Source organism: Phymastichus coffea, unplaced genomic scaffold, assembly GCF_024137745.1.
Source record: "Phymastichus coffea isolate CEN01 unplaced genomic scaffold, Cenicafe_Pcof_1.1 PCOF00008, whole genome shotgun sequence".
NCBI lineage: Eukaryota > Metazoa > Arthropoda > Insecta > Hymenoptera > Eulophidae > Phymastichus > Phymastichus coffea.
This window is the reverse complement of record NW_026706819.1, coordinates 9,221,296-9,237,714: the sequence shown is the minus strand read 5'-3', so window position 1 is coordinate 9,237,714 and position 16,419 is coordinate 9,221,296. Positions and strand designations below refer to the sequence as shown.

Below are 16,419 nucleotides of genomic sequence, written 5' to 3'. Positions count from 1 at the left end.
TTGCTATGGAATGTCCTATATGACGGACTAATAAGACAGTAGTTGCCAAGGGGAATAGAGATAATAGCTTTTGCCGATGATGTAGCACTAGTGGTCACGGCAAAGAGCGTTGAGGAGATAGAATATATAGGAAACGTCTCCATCGAGGTGGTGGCTCGATGGCTAAAAGGGCATGGGCTCAGTCTCGCTGCGGAAAAGACGGAAGCGGTGCTCATCTCCCGCACGAAAGCTCGGAAGTACGCCACATTCACGGTGGAAAATAAGCGAGTACAGTCGACTGACACGATGAGGTACTTGGGAGTTATACTAGATGCGCGGCTATCGTTTAAGGAACACCTCTCGAAAACAGGTGTCAAAGCCACTAATGTTGCTAGAGCGTTGGCAGGTATCATGCCAAACGTCGGGGGGCCAAAGCAACCACGCAGAACCCTCCTATCGTCGGTCGTAAGCTCGGTAATTCTCTACGGAGCTCCTATATGGGCGGATGCGCTAAGAAATAATGCAAGCTACGGCGGGACGTGTCGAAGAGCCTGCAGAGTAGCAGCGCTACGAGTTGCCCGTGCATACCGAACTGTATCGGACATAGCAGTCTCGGTAATCTCTGGAATAGCGCCTATCGACCTACTAGCATGCGACAGAGCAGAAATATACCGTGAAGGAGGTCGTAACGAAGAGAACAATGCTGATAGACATGTCCACAGCAAAATTTAATGCGAGAATGGCAGAGAAAATGGGACAACGCAGTGAAAGGTCGCTGGACTCATCGCATCATCCCGAACATTGACAAGTGGACAGGCAGGCGCCACGGACACCTCACCTTCCAACTAACACAGGTGCTCACCGGTCATGGCTGCTTCCGCATTTATCTCCAACACATCGGTGTATATGCGAGTGCCGAATGCCCAGCCTGTCCAGGCAATGACGAGGACGTAGAACATGTCTTATTTGTGTGTCCCCGCTTCGCTGAAGAGCGGATGCATTTCCGCACGGAGTGGAATGATCCAATGAGTCCCGAAGGGCTCGGAGCTTGCCTGCTCGACTCGCTAGAGGGATAGGAAACGGTAGTGACCTTTGCCACGTCAGTGGTAAACCGGCTGACCGAAGTAAGAAAGGAGGAAGAGAGAAGACGCGACAGTTCTATCATGCATAGATAGAGCGAGATGCCAGACTATGGGACTAAAAAGCACTCCTAAACTACCACAGAGTAGTTGGTAGAGCGCGATTACCCCATCCGATGCAGAGGAACGTAGGCTCTGGGGTCACCTAAATCCATAGGATAACAAGGCGCCAGCCTATCCAAAGTGCTCCCCTCCCTTTGCGGGAGAGCAAAGGACATTGGGTTGAGCCCAGACTCTCTCACCCGATGCAGAGAAACGTAGGTGTCGAGGTAGAGTCTGTCCAGAGGATGACCGGACGATGCCGATAGAAGAAGACGACCGGACGATGCCGTTGGAAGAAGAAGTGTAAATCGATGCCGTAAGAAGAAGACGAGGCTAACATAGCCGAAGACGATGAAGATCGAAGAAAACGACACAGCCGAAAGGTAATGAAGAAGACAAGGCTAATATAGCAGAAGCCTCCCCGCGAAGTAATGCCTAGCGGCGGTTCCCGCGGGGGATACAGGCAGGACATAGAGAGATGGGAGTTTAGTGGGTATACCATGCTTAGGGATTCCCACACAGGACGAGCCGGAAGGCCGTTACGTGCATAAAGCATTCTCCAACTCTCTTCAAAAAAAAAAAAAAAACACACACACACACACAGATATATACCATAGGAATGTTGTTTTATTTATATTTATTTAATTAAATATATAGATTTACTAAGTATTAAATGATGTGTACAGATATACTAATCTTAAACCATAGTTATAGATATACTGACTATATAAACAAAATACGAAAACAAACAAGAATTGTGATTTGATCTGACAACGATGGAAAAAAAAGAAAAGTAATTTAGACATATCCAAATTTGAGTTACTATAAATGATGAAAAAGGATGTAACCTTCGTTGAAATTACATAAAATAATATCAAAATATCTCCTTATAACATATTGAAGATCCTATAATATATGGATGTAGAAAAATCGAACGCACGGTTATTATTCAAAAACGTTTGATAGTAAGGTAGTCGCTTTCACAACCTTAGATAATAACTGTATATTCTCTATCAGGCTTCTTTTCTTCATTTAGCTAACAGTCATATTAACTTTTTAGGCTATCATCTAGCACATTTTCATTTTGCGCTATTTCTGATATGACTTTTACTACAATCATACATGGGTACTTGCATCAAACGTTTCCTAAGTACCTTATGTCTCTTGATATTCTACGAAAAATTCTTGAGAAAAATGAGGAAAATTGAAGTCTAAAATTAAAAAAATTGTGGACATTTATTAAAAATTATTGAAAGAAAATCGATAATTTAACACAATTGAGCATAAACTTTTACGATTATTTACAATGCTTTAGAATTCTTCACAATTTCTTCCGATATTTTACAACATTACACAAAATATGTTTCCAGCAGGTACGTTTTCTATGAAGATTTCGTTAGAAAATTAACTAGATACCTACTGTAACGTTTGAGTCTATCTCGCGTTATCAAAATAATAGTTCGGACTCTTTTTGTCGCGTTTGTAATCCCGTTTCCGAGAGTAGCAAGAAGTTGACACGTTATATTCTACTAGAAATGAAATATCAAAATTTGTCGAGTAGTAAACGCAAAGTTTTCTATCTCAATGAACCGTCTTGAAATACAATTGAGCGTAATTGCAACTATCGGGAAGAGACCCGACAGCGCTGCAACCAATACTCAATCTAAATTCTCAACAATTCATAAATTTGAAGGAAGGAGATCTCTAAGGCTACTTTTTTTTCATAAGAGAGATAGTCTTATGAGTTGAGCGCTTAGGTATCAAAAGGAGAGGAATTAGCAGGCTAACCACTGAATAAAGAAATTAGTCTCAGGAGATTGCTGAGCCTTTATTTCTAATCAATGCTCGCGCTGCTAAGCAAGGTGGGATAGTGAATTCTCTTGTCGCAGCGACGAGCGAATTTATACTTGCGAAATCGGCTCCTTTCTACGCTTGGTAGCCCCTGCAACGCTATTTTTGAAATTGATACAAATTTTGCACATGTTTTGTCGCAAAATGGCTCGATCGAATTTGCAATTTTATGATTTAAAAAATTAAATATGAAATAACGAGTTTTTTAACATAAATCGTTTCTTGAGGAAAAATCGCCTTTCAGAGTTATAAGTAATACAATTTGATAATCAAATAACGCAATTTTACAATAAATTTTCGGAAAATTTTTACATAAAAAATCGCTTGTGCTTAGAACATTATTCAAATTAAAAACGATTAATATAGCTCTCCAATTTCGAATAATAATTAAACAACGAATTTGCCAATTTCTTTTTTAGCCATTTAAAAATCAGCAAATTAGTGACAATCATTGTCATTAATTTTACAGATATGTACAATCGACTCGCTATCTAACAACACAATTTTAATTGTTTAAATAAAATCATTCAGTGAATAATCAGTTACCAAAGTGTCAAATTCTTGCTTCTCTGTTTCAATACGTCGCGGACGTAATCGCATATTCGAATTAACAATATAATTATTTATTGCAAAATAACTAACACTATTAACTTGTAAATTAAATTAAACCAATAAATACAGACTTGACAATTATAACAACATGAAATTCAAGATGAGCGCATCAAAATTGACTAAAAAAATGCTTTTGTGCATTTGAAAAACTTTATAATTGTCGATTTTCCATTGTAAACAATAAATTTCCCACGGTCTTGACGTCACGCTCCTTATATGGTAATATTTTCGCTAAGTTGCTCTAACACATTTGCATATATGTGAGAAAAGCGCCTTCGCTCAATTACCGCTTTTCTTTGATTGTCTCGTGCACGACGGGTTGCTATTTTGCAGAGGGAAAAAAGGGACAAATCAGACTGGACCGTTACAATACACAGAAGATAGTTCTTTCAAATAAGTTTTTACTCGATATCTTCAATTAGTGAAAAGCCAACTAGCCATTTTGATCGACTATTTAATTCCTACTATTGAGAACAGTTCTGATGTGATGTATTCATAGATTTCTTTATTTCAAAAGAAAATACAAAAAGCAAAAGAAACAAAAATGATTATCCGGAAATACGTACTACGACTATAACGGTGATCGGATGAGGCGGCGAAGAAGTACTCAACTGATGTGGGCAGGCACAAATGCTCGTTCGTTTAGCGATGAATCTCTCCGATCGACTATTAGAACCATAGGTTGCTCAGCAGTCGCACTATTGTTCATCGATGGACGACAGGTCACCTTAATCTGACATCAAATATGAATATTAATATCCATGAATATCGATATCAGTAATACAAATATGAATATATGTAAATATGAATATCTTGTTTATGTCGATAATACACAAGTATTTTTGCTTACAATGATCTCTATAATACGGTTGAAATAGTACAAATTAAAGCCAATGCAGTTGCTCAATGAATTTCTTGAAACAGATTGGACTTAAATGCTTCAAAATCAAAGAAAATTATTATTGGCTACTATGTGCTAGAATGGGGGTGGTTTCGGGACAACACTGGAACAACAGCCATCAAGATCCAAAACAGAGGCAAGCTCGTGATTACTGGTCATGGGACTGAGGAAGACTTTATCTGGATTAAGTGTAGTCAAAGGGTTTGGATTAGCTGCTACCGGTCACCGAATATCTCGATGGCTGTCTTCAAGAAGACGTCCGCTTCTCTCGAGGATACCATCGGGGGTCTTAGGGATGAATTAGTTGTGGCAAGAGACGTCAACGTCGAGGCCACCGAATGGGAAACCGATAAGACCGACACTTGGGGAAGGGAAATCTTGAAAATGGCCGCGAGACTCGACCTCTATGTATCAATAACGGAGATATCACAACATTTCGCCGTGAAGGGACGAAGGGATCAATAATCGACGTCACACTGGCATCGAACTTAGTCCAGGACTGACGGATCTTGGAAGATTATACGTCGAATGATCACTAATGTGTGAGATTTGTAGTGGAGAAGAGAAGTGTTCAACTGCCGGATGCAGGTGGGAAAGTGGTCAGGGGATGATGCGTGACGAAGCTTGAGAGAGTAGCGCTGCGTGAGGCCCTTGAATCTGCACCACCATCGGCAGACATAGCGCTACTGGACAACAAAGAGGCGATAGAACTTCTAATCACGCGAAATATGCGCAACATCACGGACTGGTGTGACCCGTGTATGCCTCGGAGATCTGCAGGACCCGTTAGGCGGCCGATGTACTGGTGAACGCCGGATATTGCGGAGCTACGGGCGGAATGCCACCGCTACAGATGAAGGTCGATGAGGACTAGACATCGAGATATCGAGGTAGAGGCGCTGTATAAAGCGGGTCGGGAAAATCTGGTGAGAGCCATTAAAAAGAGCAGAAGAAGGTGTATGGGAGAACTGAAAGAGAACATCAACAGGAATCCTTGGGGCCTGGGGTACCAAATTGCTGCAAAGCAGTTTGGAAAAACCGCTCCGATAGCCTCAATGGATCCTGGTTATGCGGAACATCATAGACTCCCTATTTTCTGCAAAGAACTCATTTAAAAACAGCTCTGAAAACGACTGATTTAACAGTACTTCTGAAAAAAATGTTTGGAAGGTAGTTCTGAAAAGGACTCATGGAAAAGTAGTTCTGAAAATAAAATATTGCAAAATAGTTCTGAAAAATACTGATTTGAAGGTAGTTCTGAAAAAACTGATTGAAAAGTAGACTGGAAAGGACTCATTCAACAGCATTTCTCAAGAGAACTGATTGTAATAAAATTCTAAACAGAACTTTTGAAAGCAGATTTGAAAAGAACTGATTGAAAAATAGTTCTGGAAAGAACTTATTGAAAGATTGTTACTAAAAGAATGCATTTAAGAGCAGTTCTGAAATGAACTATTGAAAAAACCTGAATGAAAAGTACTTCTTTAAAGAACTGATAGAAAATTAGATCTGCTAAGAACTGATGGAAAAGGAATTTTGAAAAAAGCTGATTTAACATAGTTCTAAAAAAAACTGATTATAAAATAGTTCTGAAAAGAATTCATTTGATAGCAATTTTGAAAAGAACTGATTGTAAAATAGTTCTGAAAAAAACTCATTTGAAAGCAGTTCTAAAATGAACTGATTGAAAGGTATTTCTGCAAAGAATTGTGTAATGCGGTGCATTACAAGGTTTTGCCTGAGATTGTTGAACTACTTACAACACCACAGAGAAGCCATCCCCGTCCCTTGCCAACCCATAACCAGCCGAAAAAAATTACCCTACTCCCGCCCTAATTAAAATCCTACTTTATTTTCAAATTTGCCCACCCATGCCCGGGAAAGTGATGCAACAAGTAAAACAGCGCGATCCGACGGATGAGAGAAAAACGGAGCGCACGCACAAACATACCTCCGACCACGTGTTGACGACTGGAAAAAAGCACAGGGAAAAACCGACGGAAAAATGCAACAAAAATGTACACGAGTGAAATCCACAGACACTCTGCGTAAGCTGTCACACCTGGGGCAACCAGGAAATCGTGGTTGAAATGGTAGCAGGCGATCAGTTATGCGAGACTGCTGTGTACTATCGATGACACCCAGAGTGCCACACACATTGCTACTGATCACTGGCGATCATTCGGGTGTATACACGTGACACACGACCGAGAGGGAGCGATCCAGGAGGCACTCCAGAGATCGGCAGCGAAGTCATTTTTAAGCGCCGATACAGACTGAGCGGGAGCGAGCGAGATAGATTGAGCGGGTGCGAGTGAGATAGACTGAGTGAGAGTGAGTGAGAGAGACTAAACAAGATCGAGCGAGGCAGACTAAACAAGAGTAAGCGAGACAGACCATATGAGAGCGAGTGAACTAATTCGAACGCAAACTCGATGATGAAAGCGCTACTATGAGGAAAACTAAACTATGACTATTATGAAAATTAGCGAAATGAAATGTATATTGCAAAATACCTAGCGATAATAAGGATGCAACTTATTATGTGCAACGTATAAAGAAAAAAATGAAAATACACGTACGCGACCGCTACAATTCCATAGGCGTACTCATAACCGACAAGTAGTCAGTTAAATTAAATCGACATAATTAACTGATAAAATTTGAAACTCTGACGAAACTCGCCGGTGACGTCACAACCAATAAATAAGTAGGGGTAGATCTTTCTCATCAATCAATGCTGACCGACTTCGTGGGGAATAAGCTTCTCTTACCTTTATAAATAGCAATGAGGTAGGAGATAAAATGAGGGCACTGCTACTTTTCTAATTTGTATATTGACCAATGATGGGAATATTTGGAGGGCGCAACCGATATCCAAGTTAGCATATCGGCCAATAAAATGACTTCTTTTCGGAAAGAGAAGTAAGGAATCTTTGACCATGAAAATCTGTTGCTTGTCCATTTTGCCACTGATCGTGAACTTAGCTGCACGTAGATTCGCTACGAGCCGAGAAATCGAGTGATTAGAGTTTAAACGAGTGAATCGTTAGACTTGAAATAAGTAAGTAGGTAAAGTGCCGATTTTATTAGTGAACATTAGTTATTGCCGCGCGTAATTTGTTCTTTATTCCACCATGACGCGTTGATCCGACGCCGTTGGGAACAAAGTATTCCTGACCGAATCGTGCAGACCAACCGCCATTTTTTCCAACTAACTCGAGCGTAAAAAAGCGTAGGATTTGGATAGTTTGGAGAAGTATTGCTCGCCGTCGAGAATGGTGTGATCGCGTGCATAATTCGGCGCGTGTGTAATTCGCTAAGACGTGTGGATTCGTTGCCGCTGTGCATTGGAGCGGCCTAGAAAAAGTTATCAGCGTAAGCGTAGTCCCCTGCCCGCTCTGTGCAGTCACAAAACGAGCAACCAGACCTACGCGCCGATTTCTGACCTTATCCCCGACGATCGCCGTAACGTTAGTCGGAGAAACGGGTCTTTAGGCATTGTGGTGGAGGTGTTTCTCGAGCGTGGTTTAGACCTACCGAAATTCCTCGTCACAAGTGGCACCCAACATCTTTTAGATTGCGCATGAAGTTACTAACCGAAAAATCATGAACTATTTATCTGACCATTATATTATCTTATTACTATATATTTATAACTATTCATATGTGCCTAAATACATAATATATGTAATTGAGTAACGTATGCATGTCTATGTGAATATATGTTCTGAAAAATTGAACTAATTATTTCATTAATAAGATTATTTTCAGCATAATTTCTGACATTAATATAAATACTGACCACCAGTATAATTACTGACCATCAGTAGAATTACTAATCACTAGTATAACTACTGATCATCAGTAGAATTTATTACCATTAGTATAACTACTGACCGTCAACAGAATTTCTGTCCATCAGTAGAATTTTTGACCATCAGTAGAATTTCTAACCATCAGTATAAGTTCTGACACTCAGTATAATTTCTAACACGCAGTATCAAACTCTGACCATACAGTATATTGACGCTTCCAGTATTAGAAATCTAAAAATAAATTTCGGTATTCCAAAATTCTGATACATTATATAAAATCTGACCGTTCCTGTACCAGAAATCTGATAATCAATGTTCGAAATTCTGGAACTCTGGCCAAATACTAATAAGACTACAAATTACCGCTCGAAGACTATCACTATAGACGCTACTTCAACAGCCGGGAAAGAACAGAAAGTAGCAGATAATTGGCGAAGTAGTAGAAATAAAATTAAAAAATCAGATGAGATGACGCAGGAAATAGAGGAAATTCGTCGTCAGCCTATCGCCTAGACATCTGTGCACTCCTTCATCGATATTACCAAGGGGCCGAATGGACCAACAGCAATAAGAATTGAAAAATTCCAATCAACTTGATGCTTATAATAGGTGTGAAAAAGTAAAAACCAGTAGCTCTGATGATGATTATGATCCATAATACCAGACATCACGTTCGTCCTCACACATAAAACCACGGAATGCGTGATCTAGACATCATAGACGAAGAAATATAGGAATAAAAACATCATCGGACGAAGAGCACTTTCCTAAAAGAAGAGCGAAACTTCTTCTGAATGAAAAAGTGACATAGGATGTAACAAGGAAAATATATGGACCAGCCCGGGTGACTAAGCAGAATATGATTCAGATCTAGCTGCAATAATGCCGGAAAAGAATAAGCTGATAAAAAAAGACTGACTAGTTAACCTGAGAAAACAAACCGAAGCAAATTGGAATATTCATCAGTCAAATTATGAATTCATAGGCACGAAGCTGAAAAGACGTTTAACTTACATGGAAGAAAATATAGAAAGCCGAGATGAGAAACAAGACCATCGGAAGATCGTGGCCTGGACAAAACGAAAACTATGAAACAGGAAAGAAATAGGCAGTATGAAATGGAATACCAGTATACACATACGAGGTGTGATCAAAAAGTAAGGAGAATTTTGAAATTTAGCGGGCTACGTCCGTTCGATCTTCGACTTTTTTATTTGGTTATGTCGGTACACTCGTCTAGAACATACGTTCCAAATTTCAGCTGTGTAGTATGTTTGGTTTGTTTGTGAGAGGCATCAAGGTTAGAAGTGTTTTGCGTGCTCCACGATTTGCTGCTGTCTAAAAACATGGATCAAAGAGTTTGCATTAAATTTTGTGTGAAAAATGGAATCAAATGTTCCAAAACACTTGAAATGCTGAAAGTGGCATACGGTGAGTCTACTTTAAGCCAAAAAAATGCTTACAAGTGGTATAAACTCTTCCAAGAAGGCCGAGAAGACACCGACGACGAACCTCGTTCTGGACGCCCCAGCACATCAACAACTGATGAGAATGTTGAAGAAGTGAAGAAAATAGTGTTGGGAAATCGTCGAATTACCATTAGAGAAATTGCTGATGATATTGGCATCTCATTTGGTTCGTGCCAATCAATTTTGACGAATGTTTTAGACATGAGACGTGTGTCAGCGAAGTTTGTTCCGAAATTGCTCAATTTCGACCAAAAGAAACGTCGCATGAGCATCGCCCAAGAGCTACTGAATGACGTCAACGATGATCCATATTTACTCAACAGGGTTATAACAGGTGACGAAACATGGGTATACGGTTATGACGTCGAGACTAAGACTCAATTGTCCCAGTGGAGGCATTCTGGATCATCAAGACCAAAAAAAGCACGCCAAGTTCGATCAAATGTAAAGGTTTTGCTTACAGTTTTCTTTGACTGCAGGGGCGTGGTGCATCATGAGTTCTTGCCACAGGGTAGAACAGTAAATAAGGAATATTACCTGCAAGTTATGCGCAATTTGCGCGAAGCAATCCACCAGAAATTTGTGGAAAAATAAAAATTGGCTTTTGCACCATGATAACGGCCCTGCTCACACATCGTTGCTTGTGCGCGAATTTTTGGCTAAAACCAACACAGTAACGATGCCACAGGCACCGTATTCCCCAGATCTGGCCCCCTGTGACTTCTTCTTGTTCCCAAAACTGAAGAGGCCCATGAAAGGACGGCGTTTTGCCACGATTGAGGAGATAAAGACGGCATCGAAGGATGAACTAAACAAGATCACAAGAAATGATTTTTTGAAATGCTTTGAGGATTGGAAAAAACGTTGGCACAAGTGCATTATATCCGAGGGGGATTACTTTGAAGGAGATAAAATAAAAATTGATGAATAAATAAATATTTTTTGAGAAAAATAAAAATTCACCTTACTTTTTGATCACACCTCGTATATACACAAGCAAACCAAACTATAGACATAAAGATTAGTATTCAGACGAGAAAAAACTTACAAACGACGATGACAAGCACACAGAAACAAATAATCGACAACAGAAAATAGATCGATCAGACCGAACGAGTAAGAAAGACAATAGTAGGAAACATACAGATGTAAAAGAGCCTAGTCGCGTAATTTACGCTCGATTCATAGTCTTCTATGAATCGAGCGTAAATTACAATAGGAAAGAAAGAATTTGCTCAGTTAATCACTGTATATCAACCGCTGGAAGGTGGCATCCGCGTATGAAAGGCCAAATGGCATCCACAAGAACGGAAAGTGCCCCAGCCGCGGTACGGTAAAGTTTAATTAAAGTTTAATTAAAGACTTTATTGACTTTCCGAAAATTCATACAGAATCGATACGAACCGACCATCTTGCGTGTCATTACCACCGGGATTGAACAACCACTGTCAGCTAGCTCGATGACTCTTTGAGCTAACATCTCCCTTACCATTCTATGCATCTCTTGCTCGACCTTATGCAATACTGGATAGTATCGCTACTTAATCAGTTTGTACCACCAACACGAATCTCGTTTTCGATCCCTGCAGCACAAACCAGACCCACCCGCAAGGGCCTGGAATAAGGCCTCGTCAATGGTTTCCCGTAACATTACTTACTGAGTTGTTGTCGCTTCAGCCAATCCTATGGTTACCAATCTCGAACCAATTTCCAAACTAGCAACTTCCAATTTCATTCTGGTTTGTGACTTCTTAAACAGCAGCGTATCGTCGCCAAGATCTAGAACCGTTCTAAACTGCCCGATGAAGTTTCCTCCTAAAATGCATTCTTCAGCGAGGGTTGGGAGTATAACCATCCTCGTCAACATTGTCATGTCTCCCACAGTAAATGGCAGCATTACATGGTCAACAATCGGCAAATTTCGTCTGTCCGGTAAATCGGCCGCGTCTGCATGTGTAATATTTAGCATTATATCTAATGCTGTAGCCATTTGGAGAGCATTGCTTCCAATCGCTGTGGTTTAAACCCTCGGATCATAGAGACTCTAATTTTGAAGTCTTCTATTTGCACCGGTAATCACTAACCCTTTTCTTGCTCTAGGAAGTACTCTGGAACCAATTTTAGAAGAGTTTCGTCGGTTTGTTCATGGCGTACCGTAGTGTTGGCTATCACGCTTTTGCAGGGTAGTGCGCCGGCGTCATTGAGTTGGATCAACTTGCTCTCCAGCATTGGAGGTCCTTCAAAAATTCTGGTCGGCGGATTATTTACAATTACCAATGCCTCCGAGGGTGGGGGCATTTTTCCCTTCACCGTCTTGGCCGAATCATAGTCCTGGGCTTTATTATAGTCGACTTTTCCCCTCTCCGTGGTCGCATTACTATTATGAATTATTGGCTCTGAATATTAATACGAAGATTGGCATGCAGCAGGTCCAATTAGTGCTCGTAGTGGGTTCAAGCGCTGCATCAAACCCATTATATTAGTCACATATACGTTGACTGGCTCGTCTAGGCCTTAACATTGGCTTTCAAACCTTTTTAATCAGTCGTTGCTGCTGCTGAATACTGGTCCCAAACCATTATCGCGCGTCAGCTTCGAACTCGGCATAGGCGAGTCATTCCTCCTTCATCACCTCGTACCAATTAAGCGCTGGTCCGGTTAGCAGATCTGACACTGACAAAGAGCTGAACCTGGACAGAAAGGTATTCACGGTAGTGTTGCCTTCTCCGGAAAACTTGAGTTTCCATCCTCTGACAGCGCGACCGATGTCTCTCGTGGTCGACCACGGGTTTATCGATTGCTGACTTGAACATGTTCGCCCGGTATGTGGTTGTCTACTTCAGCATTAATCTTAGTAGGTTGATGCTGTCCACCCCCTTCTAAAGGCAGCGTACTGCGCAGTGTCCTGTCAACCTCCCCCGTGGGCCTCTGGCCGGGTGCTGCTGGCGTGCTTTGAGGCAAGTGAGCGTCATAATGGCAAGTAAACGTGTCTTAAAACGTTACGCCTCTGCAAGTGCTTTCTTACTGTTGTAGATCAACTATATGGCTCATATCGGCATCTTATGCATCTAAGTTTTCTCTGTTCTCTAGGGCAACTATTCTGACGGTCAAGTTTTCCTGTTATTTCTTAATCGCGTCGCGAGTGCCGTATAGTGCATCCAAATTCTTTGTTAAACTCGATAAGTTTTCATTTACGGTGTTTAACAACTCGAACTTTCTTTCGTGCTCTCATGAACGAAAGATCAGGTCCTGTATCATCACAGCAAATGCGGGTGATAATTGAAATTGGCTGCTGTCGTCAGCTGTTATGGTGATGTTTCCAGTGTTGCTCTTGCATGCGCTATTCCCTATGATTTAGTACTTGCAAGATATTGATTGCTGTCTCTTGCACTATTGATATAACGTCAGCATCTTGCATTAATTGTTGTAAAGGGTGTTTGTCTTCTTCTTCATTCGCTATATGTTCAGCGCAGATAGATGTTATCAGTTTTGAACGTAGCGCTGCTCTTCTCGCTGGGTTATTGTCTGTTTTCCCCATTTACTCGAAGTCGCTTACTGAATAATCACCTAGAAGTCAGTTCTGTAACCTTCCAGCTTGAGCGAACTTGCTTCCATTTGTTCTAAGCTCCAGCTGCTTTAGGTATTCACTGATTTTTTCATCTCCGAGCGTTAATACCTCTATATCTTTTTGCGTTCGGTCCATTTTTGTTGTTATCCTAACCAATATTATTTGATAACAATCGCTGGTATCTTGATTCTATTATTCTTCAGTATAGACGCTACTTAGTTATTGCTATTGTTTGATAATAACCTCAAATTTTCGCCGCATTTGACATTTATTCAATTGCTACAGAAATCGCATACGCCCACTTTTGCGCTCTTTTCTTTATTCCTGTAGCTTTATTGCGTGTGCTTTACTTGATTTTTTAAAAGCTTTTTAATTTAATTCTATTAACAGATAAAATGCTTAACACACGTTACATATACTATTAAGCCGTTCGATGAATACTTTAGCTCGTTATTACACAATACAATAATGCTACCTATCAGACGAACTAGCTGTTTGTTAGTGCGTCTGCTTTTAGTATATATTAAACTTAATTATTATTAAATGAACTTATCTGCGTGCAAAAACCAATTTTTGCAGCTATAAATTTTAATACGACGTATTTGTATTATTTAACTAAAATAAAAACAAAGAAATTCATATCCTTGCAGTGTTTACGTTTTGACTTGTTTATTGTAATCGATAGCACTGCAAGATGGCGCCGTATTAGTTGAGCACAAATGCTTAGCTGCTTCCATGAGCAGAGGTTAGCGAACGTAGGCGACTCGTATCGCCGACACTGAAAAATTGTACATAAATGATTTTATCGGCGTCCGCAGTTTGTTTTGGCTCGTGCTGTGCTTGCTTTTATTTTGAATGTTGTCGGTGTTAGAATTTCCCCCAGACCAATAGGCATAATATTGGTTAGTATCCGACAACATTCAAACCATATTGGTGATTGCGCCTTAAATTTTCAAGAATTTCTCGTCCGCACTCGCACGCGCAAATATTACTCTAGGTTTGACTAGTTACGACGGCAGGCCATTACAATAACTCACGAACTAACCTAATCTACCACGTGACACGCTTGAATATTTAAAATGTGCACAACAACATTTTAAATGTCACGTGGATCGTTGACTGACCTTTACACGATTCGGTACGTGTGTCCGTTAAGTTGAGTTATTAACTCCTCGTGCAAATACGCATCTCACTATGAACTGGCATTCTGACTCGTCGCGAACGCCACTGATTTATTTACGTTGGGCGCCATGTAACGAGTTATGATGTTTGGTGGGCCACACCGTGTACGAATTTGCGGACAAGCCTTGTTGCACGTGCGTGGATAAGCACGAATTGCGCAATCATTGCCGTGTTGTCACATGATAGTGTACGCTTGAGGGGCGCGCTGTATGCTTTTTGGTGATTGTCTCCCACGGGCAGTGAGTGTTTGCGTAGTTCACACTTTTCCGTTTTTGAGGGTGGCATATTGTAGTCATACATTACCATCCCTCCCCCTGGGCGCCAATAGGTTGGCATAGCCCACTGTCTTTCACCCCTTCGCTTTTAAACACTTTGGAGATCCGGAAATCAAGTTTGCTACGACATCCCTGACGCACACAGTGAGTCGGAGCCTTTATAATCTAAGGCGGCCACCTTCTCGAGAGGACTACCGATCTTTTCAAAGTTCGACGCTCAGGGAGAGCGGAACTAAAGGCTTGACCCTCGGTTTGGGCGCGACGGGACTCTATTTGCTCCAACGTCTGCTACGTCAGAAGCACGCAGCATACAAATCTTACGAGATTTGCTTGACCTGGTACCACTACCCCGCAGAGGGCAACCCAAGTTGGGATGTCAGAGGGGAGACTCAGCTAGGACAGCCAGAGGAGATTCCTAAGACGATCAACCAGCTAAGCCTCCCCTCCTGGGCTTGGCCTAACTTCGGGCCTCGCTTTCTGAGGAGTGATTTTTATGACTGGCTGATACTGATGTTTGCTCTTTCGATTTTTGTTTTGACTTTTAGGTCAGGGTGGGGTCTTGTCTAGCCGACAAGGCGATTCCCCAGGCAGTTCTCAGTATTCGTGCCGGTCATGCCACGCATTCAAATCAGCTCCGACAGTTAGGCTTAATTGGATAATATAGTTCGCGTTCAAATTATCCAACTTCAGGGTTCGATTCTGAAGCTCGATGTTCAAAAATTATCATTCGAATTTCAAGCTTTATAAGCTTGTCCAAGTTCAAAATTTTAGATTATTGTGCGAGTTTTGTCCTTTGGTTAGGGACCTCGTAAGAGGCGGCGTCTTTCTACCGTAGTTTATAACTACCTTTCTGCGCTTTCTCTTTGTTATGGGTGCTCCTTCCCTGGGCTCTATGACTTTTCTAGCAAAGTCTTCAAAGGCTTTGTAGATTTTCCTGCTGGATACTAGGGCTGTTTCCGGGCAGGGCCATAAGTGGCCCTCTTCTTCAACAGCTTCTATTAATGGCTTTCTTAATTCCCTTAATTCTTCGCAGTTAAAGAGAATATGACTTTCGCTTTCTATTTCTCCACAGCTACACAGTTGGTCTTCGCATAATCCTCTTTTCTGGAGGTATGACTTAAAAGCACCATGTCCAGTCATAAACTGTACTGTGTAGTGATTGGGGTTTAGCCACCTCTTCTTTAAACTGTCCTTGATTACTAGGAAATAGCAGTACGTTCTCCTGCCATTTGTGGCTGACTGCCATCTCTCCTGCCATACCCTTTCGATTTCATCGTTGATGAGTTGTATGACTTTCGAGATTTTTAGTCTGCCCGATCGAAGTTCCTCCGATTTAATTCGGATGCCGTGCATTTTAATCGATTTCCCTTTCCTGACGCAGTACTTTGCAACTCTCGCATCAAGCTCTAGAGCTATTGGTCGGGAGGCTGCAAGCACGTGCGCCACTTCATGAGAGATCGATTTGTAGGCCTTGAGTGTTTTGCAAAGAACCGATCGCTGCAATCTTTCTAAAACAGATTGCTGTTTGATGTTGGTCCTTTGCCACCATCCCGCAGCGGCATATGTAACTTTTGATAGTAGGA

General features: G+C 41.2%; 1 long non-coding RNA gene across 1 annotated transcript in view; it reads right to left on the bottom strand.

Moving 5' to 3' along the window:
* Positions 1-16,419, bottom strand: part of LOC131669945 (uncharacterized) — a 132,195-nt gene that overhangs the window by 21,637 nt on the left and 94,139 nt on the right. Inside the window, exon 3 of the long non-coding RNA XR_009302410.1 lies at positions 4,190-4,356. This is a non-coding gene — a long non-coding RNA (uncharacterized LOC131669945). The remainder of the gene's footprint in view (positions 1-4,189; positions 4,357-16,419) is intronic.